Genomic DNA, 12,771 nt, shown 5'->3' with positions numbered 1-12,771 from the left:
TGGAGATTACTCAAGAGTAAACAAGCATAGCACGGTGCTGCTAAGTGTGCTGTACTATAACTACAGCAGGAATGTGTTGTCACCTCGGGGAACAATGGGTCAGTGCTTCTGGCTGTTAACCAGAAGGATGCTGGTTCAAGCCTGCCCAGGGACAGCTGTGGGCAAGATTCCTGCATTGCAGGGCGTTGGACTGGATTACCCTTGGGATCTCCTCCAGCTCTATGATTCTATGAGGCCACCTAAACTGGAATGCTGCTGATCAGGGTTTCAAGCATTGCACTATAAACTGGGCAGAGAAGCTGCGCCCCTCCAGATATCGCTAGACTACAACTCCCATCATCTCTGTTCCATTGGCCATGCTGACTGGGGCTGATGGGAGTTGGAGTCCAACAACATCTGGACAGCCACAGGTCTTCCCCTCCCCTGTGTTCAAGCATTGCCCTGGTTTGCCATTATTTCCCAGCTGACACTCGACCAGCTGTGGTTACTGAGCGTGCTCAGGCTTTATTTTTGGCCTTGTTTGCCTAATTAGCTCAGCAAGTCTCTGGGTTCCCCGAGTAGACCTCCCTCATTTTTGCCCTGTTAGTGGTCCCTGTCTGCCAGCACCCACTACCTTCTTTCGCCGTGAAGCAAAGTGCAGTGGCGAGGAAAGGCCACATAGCTCAGTGTTGGAGCAGCTGCTTTGCATGTAGAAGGTCTCAGGTTCAACCCTCAGCATCTCCAGCTAGGGCTGTCTAAGGCTCCCTTCTTGAACCCCTGAAGAGCCACTGTCCTAGAGAGCCACTGGACAAGACTCAGCCATATGGACCCAGGATCTATAAGCGAGGCAGCTTCCTATGTTAATAATCAAATCAACCCTTTAATTCAGACTCATGAGAACTAGAACCATGTTCTGTTTTTAGGAGAACAGCTGTAGCTCAATGGCAGAGTGCCTGCCTTGCTTCCAGAAGGTCCCAGGTGGAATCTCTGGCATCTCCAGGTAGGGCTGGGAAACACTCCTTGCATAAAACCGTGGAGAGCTGCTTCCAGTCAGCGTAGACCAGCCTGTGGATCGGGACCTGAGTGAACCTTGTGGAATCGGATTGCAGGCTTTATCATATTTACTTGCATGCCTCAAGCTAGTGTTTATCAAATAGGCAAACGTGCAGTTAAAATGCATTAAGTCGGTGGTAGCTGAAGATCTGAGGTCCAAAATTTGGGAGACGATAAACCGATGGGGCCAAGTAAATGTGGCTTTGTGGGTCACCATACCCAAAAAGTTAGTATGAACTAAGAACGTAAAGTGGGCTTGCTGTACGTCCAGAAAATTCCTGACATGTCCTGGTTTCCGGGTGTAAAAATGGTGTGGGGGGGGGGGATTTCGCTGAAGTGACAAAATGTCAGGGAAAACCTGGATGGATGGATGGAAAAAACAGAGGAAACGGCTCCAAAAAATTCACTATTTTGAGGGAAGGTTTCCCAAAAAAAGCTCAACAACAACTTTGCGGGTGTCAGGATTTTTTTCTGAAATATGGCAACCCGAACGTAAAGAGAGGCCCGTCTAGTCCAGCATCCGATCCACTCAGCAGCCAGTTAAATAGATCTAGGAAACTGGCAAGCAGGAGCTGAATTCATCTCTCCTCCCGTGGCTTCCAGCAGCTGGTATTCAGAAGCATTTCTGTGCAGAGAGGCTAGATGGACCTCATGGCCTGACTCAGCCAAAGGGAGCTTCCTGCGTTCCTCTGTCCTGCAGACGAGGCCCTGTCCTCGACAGCAAGCCTGGCATGGGCCCGTGCAGCTGGCCTGCCTGTGTCTAATGAAAGAGGCAGGAGGGTTTTTTAAGCAGGCAGTTTTTATGGACTGCCTCAAGAGTCTTTCATGCTTCCCCCTGGTTTTCGTGGGCTTGGGGCAGCCTGTGACTGCCGAGAGAGAGCCAGCCCCCATTGTCTGGCAGCTGCTGCGAGGAGGGTTTCTTGTTTCCAGCGGAATTCTAGACATCCCTCTAAGCTTTCCCCCGCCTTTGATGTGGCCGTGAATCTCTGCCTTTGTCCTCTTGGACTCCAGGGGCCTCCTTCGCCGGAGAAATATTTCAGCCGTCTTCCCACTTTGCTTCGCGATGTTCCTTCCGCAGAAAAGCAAAACTGAATGGGCTTTGCTATCCGTCCTTATTTGTAATTACTATTTTTTTCCCTTTTGCAGTACTATTTTTTTCTGCTCGCAAACACATACAGGCACAACGAACACCAAAGACGTCACACGAATTCAGATTTTAAGTGCCATCAAGAGCAGCAGGTGACAAAGATCTGTAGCAGGAAGCAGAGCCACAGGGCTCAATCATATAACATCATTTTATTTTATTATGCTTTTAAAAAGCATGCTGCTGTGTTTTAGGCTTTACTTCCTAAATTTATATACCACTTGATTTAAAAAAAAATGGTTTGCAAAAAGAATAAAACAATATTATTATTAGCAAAAACAAAATCCAAACAAAACCAGAAATAAACTAATCAGCTGTCTAGATATCTGGGTAGGCTTGTCTAAACAAAAATGTTTTTAGCAGGTGCCGAAAAGAGTCCATTGAAGGTGCCTGTCTGATATGGTCAGGCAGGGAGTTGTGGAATAGTTATGGATACCTGTAAAAGTCCCAGTTCCGCAAATCGAAGTGGTGGGAGAGGGTACAGTATATAGATTGGGTGACGTGGTCTCGCAGGTAAACTGGTCCCAAGTTGGTCAGGGCTGGAATTCCTGCATGGCAGAGGCTTGGATTGATGACTCTTGGAGATCCCTTCTAACTCTACAGCTCTTTGATTCCGTGACTGACTGTTGCTGCCTGCATATTTCAAGCCACTTTGCTTTGCTTTTCAAGTTGGAGTGCTCTAGTGTGGTGTTTACTCAAGTCATTAGCTTTGTCTTCGGGTGAGGACTTGTAATGCGGAAGGAGAATATTGCCAGCTAGAGGACCCTGACCCAGCCCACCCTCATGCCCCCTATCACATGCCCTCCAACATTACAATGAAAATAGGGACATCCTATTCCATGATAGTAGTAGTAGTAGTAGTAGTAGTAATAATAATAATAATAATAATAATAATAATAATAATAATAATAATAATAATAGTGTTATTTATACCCCACCCATCTGACCAGGTTGCCCCAAACACTCTGGGTGGCTTCCAACATATATGAAAACATAATAAATCATTAAATAATAAATTCCCTATACAGGGCTGCCTTCAGATGTCTTCTAAAGGTTGTATAGTTACTTATCTCCTTGGCTGGGGGGGGTCACATAACTCCATACCTTCCAATATTTCTCAGATAAAAATAAGGGCATCCTAAGGAAAAGTGGGCCATTCTGGGATCAAATAAAAAACCGGGATGGCTTCTGTAAATCCAGGACTGTCCTTGGAAAATAGGGACAGTTGGAGGGTCTGCTATCACATCCCTTGTACCAGGGATGGAGAACCTGCAGCCCTCAATTTATTGTTAGGCTCCCACCCATTGCTGTCAAGCGTCCCTTATTTGGCAGGACAGTCCCTTATCCCAGCACCATGTCCCGCTGCTGTCCCTTATTGATGATGTCCCTTAGATAAGCTACTGAAGGTAATGGGGCCCTTTCTATGTCCAGCTGTCCTTTGTCAACAACAAATTGTTGCTATTTTTTGTTTTGAATATATGCTATATGATAATATATGGACCTAATAGGTATCTAAAGCCATTTGCATGCAACAAAATATGTATTTTATCAAAGTAATTGTTGATCCCTTATTTTGGCTGCTGATTTCCGAGGCTGCTGGTCCCTTATTTTCAAATCTGTAAGTTGACAGCTATGCTCCCATCACCCCTGGCAATTGACCATCTGGAGCCACAGATTCCACATACAGATACAGCTTAGGCCCAAGCTCTCTGAAGGGCTGGATTCTTCCACACAAACCTGCCCAGGCTCTGATATCTTCCGGGGAGACCCTGGCTACTTCAGCAGCCAGCCTCATTCCAAAATCAGACCATTGGTCCATCTAGCTTAGTATTGTCTACCCTGACTGGCAGCAGCTCTCCAGGGTTTCAGGCAGGGGACGCTCCCAAGCCCTACCTGCAGATGTCATTGGGGACTGAAGCTGAGACCTTCTGCCTGCAAAGTACTACTGAGCTATTGTCTGCTACAAAGGGGGGCGGTCTAGTTCCCATGGCTTTAAATAAAGGACTGAGTTAAGAATGTAGGAAGCTGCTGCATTCCTGGGATAGCTCAGTCAGTAGAGTACCAGACTCTTGATCTCAGGGTTGTGGGTTCGAGCCCCATGTTGGGCAAAATTTCCCCACGTTGCAGGGGGTTGGGCTATATGACTCTCGCTTGGACCGTTGGTCCACTAGCTCAATATTGTCTCCTCTGACTGGCAGCAGCCCTCCTACCTCAATACTGTCTCCTCTGACTGGCAGCAGCCCTCCTACCTCAATATTGTCTCCTCTGACTGGCAGCAGCCCTCCTAGCTCAATATTGTTTCCTCTGACTGGCAGCAGTCCTCCTAGCTCAATATTGTTTCCTCTGACTGGCAGCAGCTCTCCTAGCTCAATATTGTCTCCTCTGACTGGCAGCAGCTCTCCTAGCTTAATATTGTCTCCTCTGACTGGCAGCCACTCTCCTGGCTCAATATTGTCTCCTCTGACTGGCAGCAGCTCTCCTGGCTCAATATTGTCTCCTCTGACTGGCAGCATCTCTCCTAGCTCAATATTGTCTCCTCTGACTGGCAGCAGCTCTCCTGGCTCAATATTGTCTCCTCTGACTGGCAGCAGCTCTCCTACCTCAATATTGTCTCCTCTGACTGGCAGCAGCTCTCCTAGCTCAATATTGTCTCTTCTGACTGGCAGCAGCTCTCCTAGCTCAATATTGTCTCCTCTGACTGGCAGCAGCTCTCCTAGCTCAATATTGTCTCTTCTGATTGGCAGCAGCTCTCTGTGGTTTCAGGCACAGGGCACTCCCAGCCTTGCCTGGAGAATGAACGTGGGATGTTCTACATGCAAGACAGCTGCTCTATTACTGAGCTACAGCCTTTACTGCACTTCCAATAGGCCTCACTCATCAGGGCAGCAAACCTCGGTTCCCAAGGCTTGTTTGTTTTTGTGCAAGCAGGGAAGAGTTTTGCTGCATACATTGGCAGCCTGCCCAGTATGCAGAAGGCCCTCCTTTGCCCCTCTGATCCCCATGTTTCCCGGCCCGGCACATATTCTCATAGGAATCCCTCTTTCGCCATACAGTATTAACACAGCCTTATATCAAGTCAATGGGTTAAACCACAGAGCCTAGGACTTGCCAATCAGAAGGTTGGCGGTTCAAATCCCCGCGACGGGGTGAGCTCCCGTTGCTCTGTCCCTGCTCCTGCCAACCTAGCAGTTTGAAAGCACGTCAAAGTGCAAGTAGATAAATAGGTACCGCTCTGGCGGGAAGGTAAACGGCGTTTCCGTGCGCTGCTCTGGTTCGCCAGAAGTGGCTTAGTCATGCTGGCCACATGACCCGGAAGCTGTACGCCAGCTCCCTCGGCCAATAAAGCGAGATGAGCGCTGCAACCCCAGAGTCATCCACAACTGGACCTAATGGTCAGGGGTCCCTTTACCTTTATCTATATCAAATCAGGCCATTGGTCCATCAAGCTCTGTATTGTCTACACTGAATGGCAGCGGCTCTCCAAGGTTTCAGGTAGAGATCCTTCCAACCCCTGCTTGGAAATGCTGGGGACTGGGCTGGACTGAGGGCCTTTTGCATGCAAACGAAAGTACACAACCGCTGAGCTAGAGTTCCTTTCTGCAAATAGAATATAGGAAGCTCCCGTATACTAAGTCGCTTCACTGGTCCACGTAGCTCAGTACTGTCTACACTGACTGGCAGTAGCTCTCCAGGGGGTTCCAGACAGGACCCTTTCCCAGCCCTGTTTGGAGATTCAAGGGATTGGACCTTGGACCTTACACATGCAAAGTAAATAAAAAGCAAGGTCCCAGTCCTCATTGTTCTAAACAAGGAGCTGATTTAAACAGGAGCATAGGGAGGGCAATCCCAGCCCAGTATTGCCTACTCTGACTGTCAGTGTCTCTAAAGAGTTTCAGGGCAGATTCCTAGCTCTACCTGAAGATGCCAGGGATCAAACGTGGGACTTTCTGCATGCGAAGCAGTTGCTTTGTCACCGTAGATGATGCTCCCCTTGAAAGCTTCTTGAAGCTTTAACTGTGACTTTAAGGATAAATGGGAACCCTTTACAAAGTATCTGAAGATGCAACAAAGCGAACTGGACTCCTTGGCAGGTTTTGAATAAACATTCACAAACTTTTTATTGATAATAATCAGCTAAATAGTTTGAGGATCTATACAACTTTGTAACATGCAGAAAACAGCATTCTTAGAGAAACCAAAGACTGGAACTGAGGGAAGTCGCGGGTGGGGGGGGGGGGGGTTCTGGGTGGGAGGGGGTTGGGAGGAAAAATGGGGGGGGGGACAAGGATGATATGTTTTTGGATAATATGTCTTGTTATAATTTTGAATTTTAAAAAAAGTATTTATCTGGCAATTGGAAAAAAAAACTTTAAACCTTAGTGCTTAACTAAATCTAAATCTGTAATGTGTGTAATTATGTCAAAATAAAACAGATTTTATCTGTAAAAGAAAGAAAGAAAGCTTCTTGATGCTTATGCAAAACCGGCTCGCCCCGTGACCTAGGGAATTCTCTCTCTGCGTGGTCTTCTGTCCATTTAAAACGACTACTGCTCCACTTTTAAACTAAATTAAATACATCTTTCCCCCCACCTCCAACTTGAGCTGCAGTTTTGGCACTTTCCCCGAAAAAGACCAAAGTTTCACACAGATGTATTGGGGATGTGGGCGGATGGAAACATGAACAGGCCGGCCGGAGGTGCGAGACTGTTTATGGGTAGCCAGAAACAAGGTGAGGTGTTTGCCTGATTTATGACTCAGCGCCGAGGACTTCCCAAGCATGTGTTCTCGCTTTCTCCGAGAATGACTCAGCAGAAAACTCCAGTTCCATAAGCCAAGTTGCTAGCATTTAAAGTTGACGGACTTCTCTGCCGGGCAAGTCAAGTCTTATTTAAGTTACATTCAGCTTGCACCTTCCCTGTGGGCATGTTTCCGTGACAGACTTATAGAGGCACCAATAACCCTTGCATGAATGACTTCTTCTTCTTTTCTTTTTTTTAAAAACAGATGACCTGTTTATTGAGAGCGTTCGCTCTGATTTGCTAACTTCTGGGACAAAGTTAGATCATATCCGGAATCTACTAAGCATTTGGTCTGATTTGGTTGCGGGGAGAGTATATGACAATGAGCATCCATCATGATTTAGAATAATAGAATTGTAGAGTTGGAAGGGACCCTGAGAATCATCTAGTCCAGGGGTCTGCAACCTTTAAGACAAAAAGAGCCACTTGGACCCGTTTCCGAAGAGAAAAAAACTGGGAGCCGCAAAACCACTGCGACATTTAAAACAAATATAGACCTGCATGCGCGCCGCTGCCCTCCGATCTGACAGCGGGCGGGAAGGTGACGCCGGGACAGTGCGTGACTAACGCACGCACCGCCCCCATGCGACGTCACAGCCAGTACAGCGCCCGCCACAGTGGGGAGTGTCGGGGCGCACAATGCGCCTCCTCCCCTCGCTAGTATCCCCCCGGAGCCGCGGCAAAGGTGTAAAAGAGCCACATGCGGCTCCGGAGCCGCGGGTTGCAGACCCCTGATCTAGTCCAAACGCCTTGCAATGCGGGAATATGCAGGTATCCCACACTGGGATCGAACCTGCAATCGTGGCGTCATCAGCACCACGCTCTAACCAACTGAACAATCTAAGCTGACTTGATTGTGGGGTGTTTTTACAGTCTTCCAATTTGTTCAATCTCACACTTTTAATTGCATTTACCCATAATTTTCCTACCCACAGAAGTCCATTTCTTTTCTTTTTTTCAAAAAACAAAAAGTGGTTTTGTTGCGCTAGGGTGACAGAGCCCTTTAATCCACTGAAAATGTACAAACCTAAGCTTCCCTCCTGCAAAGGACTGACTCTGTGGACACTGGGGAGGCTGGCTGGTCCATAGGGCAATTGGGGCATTGCCCCACTAATATCAGTTGGCTTAGTCTCAGTGCTGCTCTTGTAGAATTCAGCAGGGAGGTGGATGGGGACAAAACGGGTGGTTCTTCCTGACATTACCTCTGGTCCTGTCTTAACTTCTGGCTCCCTACCAGCCCTTATGGGCACCAGTCACCACTAACTCTGGAGGCACCTTATATAGCAGGTGCTTTTTCTAGATCGAAACTATGGACCAAATTACAGATGTTACTATAGGATAAACGACTCTCCTTCCTTATTAAAGCTCTGTACAGTGATAGCAATTTGCAGGTTAGATGTGGGTTGCGGGGCCAACTTTCGGACTGTGCTGAGATGACATGGGGAGTGAGACAGGGCTGTATTTTGTCCCCCACATTGTTTAGCCTTTTCCTAAATGATTTAGAGGAAAGTCTAATGGACTCAGATGATCATCTCCCAGAAATAGGAAACAGAAATACCTCTCTTTTGCTATATGTGGACAATGTGACCATCCTCTCTTGTTCCAGACCTGGCTTGAAATACGAACTAAGGAAGTTCTCAGATTACTGTTCTGACAACGGGTTATCCATCAACTATGATAAATCCAAAATTTTGGTCTTTGATAAAAGATATTCCCCTTGTTCCTGCCAACCTAGCAGTTCGAAAGCACGTCAAAGTGCAAGTAGATAAATAGGTACCACTCTGGCGGGAAGGTAAACAGCATTTCCGTGCGCTGCTCGGGTTTGCCACAAGCGGCTTAGTCATGCTGGCCACATGACCCGGAAGCTGTATGCTGGCTCCCTTGGCCAATAAAGCGAGATGAGTGCCAGAGTTGGTCACCCCAGAGTTGGTCACGACTGGACCTAATGGTCAGGGGTCCCTTTACCTTTACCTTTATTCCCCTTGTAAATGGGTACTAGAGCAGAATAAATGCTTCCGGTACCTCGAGCTGTTGTTTCACCACAGAAAGTCCTGGAATTCCCACCGGCAGACTATCTGTCAGAAGGTGGAGATGAGCAAACTTGCTATACTCCATTTATTTTTATCAAAGGTGTCCTAGACTTTGAAGACGCTTGAACTCAGGACGCAAGGGAGAAGCATGCTAAGAGGAAGACATGTTTGGCAAACCCTCACCATGATCAACTCCTGCCCAGAAACCTCTGTCGCCACTGTGGAAGGATGTGTGGATCCAGAATCGGCCTCCACAGTCACCTACAGACACACTGCTAAGACCGTGTTCATGGAAGACAATATTGCTATGAATGATCGCCAAAGAAGAAGAAGACTACACTGTGAGCAGTTCAAACAAGTCAGGGATCAATTAATTAAACCCCCATTGGTAAATTTAACTGGAAAATCCAAAACATTCCACCTCAAGTACCTCCTTGGAGAAAATGTCAAATGATACTACCCTGGTCGTGGCTAAGTTCCTCATGGAAGTATTAAGAAACAGAAACCTGCATACTCCGGATAAAACCTAGCAACCACTTTGGTACCCTTTCCCAGTATTTCTGTTTTATTTTGCTTTCGAAAATGTTTTTGTGGGTCTTTGGACTGAAATGAATTTTATATATACACACACACCACACACACACACACACATATAGCAAGTGCAGGGCCCTGATCCATATTGGGACCCTGGCATGTAGAGGAGACTCTCAAAGCCTGTCTCCTCTACATGCCTCCTGTGGCTGCAACCCAGTACACCAGGTGTGGGGAACCTTTGGCCCACCAGACGTTGCTGTACTACGACTCCCAGAAACATGGGCAATAGTTGTGGCTGCTGGGAGTTGTTGTTCAGCAACATCTGGCAGGCCAAAAGTTTCCCACACCTTGCTGCACACCAAAGAGCCAGCGTGGTGTAGTGGTTAAGAGCGGTAGACTCATAATCCGGTGAACCAGGTTCGCTTCCCCGCTCCTCCACATACAGCTGCTGGGTGACCTTGGGCTAGTCACACTTCTCTGAAGTCTCTCAGCCCCACTCACCTCACAGAGTGTTTGTTGTGGGGGACGAAGGGAAAGGAGAATGTTAGCCGCTTTGAGATGTTTTGGTGAAAGGGGGACTTTCCGGCATGTGGCATTGCTGTTTGTCTTCCTCACAACTGGGGTAGAGAAGATGTCATGGACTTGGCTGCATGCAGAGACTTGGTGGGAGGCACCAGCTGGGGACCCTCAAGGGCACCCCTGGGGAAGAAGACTCCGAGCCGGTGGTGGGATGACGATGAGTGGTCACAGGGAGAAGAAGGAGCAGACTGGGAGGAGCAGGTGTCAGAAACAGAAGAGGTAACAGGCTTTGGTGAGCAGGAAGAGGCTGTGGCAGAGAGCAGTTCAGACTCTGAGGCAGAAGTGGAGGCTGGAGTGGTGTGGGGCCAGGAGACAGAGATGAGGCTGGCTGCTGAAGTAGCCAGGGAGTCTCCTCTTCCTGCTGTGACCAGCTCCCTTCTCCCCTGGTCTCCTGGAACCTGCAGAGGTATGAAGAGGGCAGAGCAGAAGCGGGTTCTGTGCAGGCTCAGTCTATGACTGCTTGGGAAAGACCCTTGAGAGGAGGAGACTTAGGACTAGGGCAGGGCAATGTACATCGTCCAAAACCAGTTTCAAGTCCACATTGTGGTAACAGCTTCATAATACTCAACATGGTGATATATCAGGAATCACGATGTGTGTGTGTGCTATGAAAAAAAAAAGGGATGTGGGAAAAACCGTGGACCCAGTTACCACTTCTTTCATGATTCCTGCCGCCCCTTTTGCTCTGTATTATAGAATAACACTTGTAACAATATAACATAAGTAAAACATATAAGGTAAGTTAAAATATATCAGTATTAGATCCCTAAGTAGCTGATGTTATCACCAGCTAAATATTGCAATATAGTCGTACCTTGGTTTTCAAACAGCTTAGTTCTCAAATGTTTTGGCTCCCAGACGCTGCAAACCCGAAAGTGACTGTTCTGGTTTGCGAACTATTTTCAGAAGCCGAACGTCCGATGCAGCTTCTGCAGCTTCGGTTTCTGAATGTTTTGGAAGTCAAACAGACTTCCGGAATGGATTCCGTTCGGCTTCCAAGGTATGACTGTACTCATATACAGTGGTACCTTGGGTTAAGAACTTAATTTGTTCTGGAGGTCCGTTCTTAACCTGAAACTGTTCTTAACCTGAGGTACCACTTTAGCTAATGGGGCCTCCTGCTGCCGCCGCTGCGTGATTTCTGTTCTCATCCTGAAGCGAAATTCTTAACCCGAGGTACTATTTCTGGGTTAGCGGAGTCTGTAACCTGAAGCGTCTGTAACCTGAAGTGTCTGTAACCCGAGGTACCAGTGTACCACAATGTGTAAATAAGGATGGCACTACATAGAGGCAAAAGGGGCAATGTCCTGGCAACTGCTACTACTTAGGGGTCTAAAATGTTGAAAACCAGACATTGCTCAGAAGTGGTGGGAAGGCAGGGACCTTCAGTCCTTGCAACAGCCCCGTTGGAGCAAGATCTACTGGGAAGAGTTGACGCGATCCCTAGGCCTGCACTGTTTGGGTTCCTTGAATAAAGAGTTGAATATTTTTCTTCGATTGCTGACTTATGCTTGGCTCCGGCTCCTGACAGAAGATGAGCATCAAGGCCTTGCAGAGTGCTCCCTCACTTGCCATTTAGTGGAAGGAGGAAGGCGACGCTGTGGGGCAGAGGGTGGCACATTCTTGTTTTGCCTCAGGTGGCGGAATGGGACAGGCCCAATGATTGCAACTGACTTGACAAGCTGGAACGTGCGCAGAGGAGGGCAACCCAGATGATCAGGGGCCTTATGAGGAACGGTTGAAGGAGCTGCATGGAAAAGAGGAGACTGAGAGGAGATATGGTAGCCATCTTCAAATATCTCAAGCGCTGTCACATGGAAGAGGGAACAAGCTTGTTTCCTCCCGCTCTGGAGGGCAGGACTCGAACCAATGGCTTCAAGTTACAAGAGATTCCGACTAAACATCTGGAAGAGTTTTCTGACAGTAAGTGCTGTTCGGCTGTGAAACAGACTCCCTCGGGAGGTTGTGGACTCTCCTTCCTCGGAGGCTTTTAAGCAGAGGTTGGAAGGCCATCTGACTGTCATGGATGCTTCAGCTGAGATTCCTGTGTTGCTGGGGGCTGGACTAGATGAGCCTTGGGGTCCCTTCTGTGATATTTATGAGTAGGCCTGTACTGTAAGACTCTGATTTGTGTGAATTGGAGACGGAGAAAACCCAGGCTCTTCCCACTATTGTTAGACTACAACTCCCATCTTCCCTGACCACAAGGGTTGGGCCCCAGGAGAGCTGGAGTCCAGCAACATCTGCAGATCCACAAGTTCTCCTCCCCTGTGTGTTTGTCGAAGAGACTCCGACACATTTCTACATTTCCCTTTTAGATCGGGGCTGGGACGTCTGTGTCTAATCAGCCGCCTGGTTTCTTCGCCTCCCGCTGCTTATGTGGCTTTCTAATGCGTCTCGATTTCTGAATTTCATCCAGGTGGTGTCACGGATTTCTTCCTTCTTCTTTTTTGCGGCTGGCCTCCTTTCTCGCCTTGCGTTTCCTGGAGGTTTGTTTTTAATTACTCGCCGAAGCGAGCCTGTGCCAAACACACACACACACACTTTCTCTCCCTGTATTTAAACACGTATGCCGTATATAGGCCAGAAAGGTAAATCCAACTATGAAAGGAGCGGGGCGGCGGAAGGAGGGGGGGAGGGGAGGTGTTTGGAA

The sequence above is a fragment of the Podarcis muralis genome, chromosome 15, assembly GCF_964188315.1.
Source record: "Podarcis muralis chromosome 15, rPodMur119.hap1.1, whole genome shotgun sequence".
Taxonomy (NCBI): domain Eukaryota; kingdom Metazoa; phylum Chordata; class Lepidosauria; order Squamata; family Lacertidae; genus Podarcis; species Podarcis muralis.
This window is presented reverse-complemented; position numbering follows the sequence as displayed.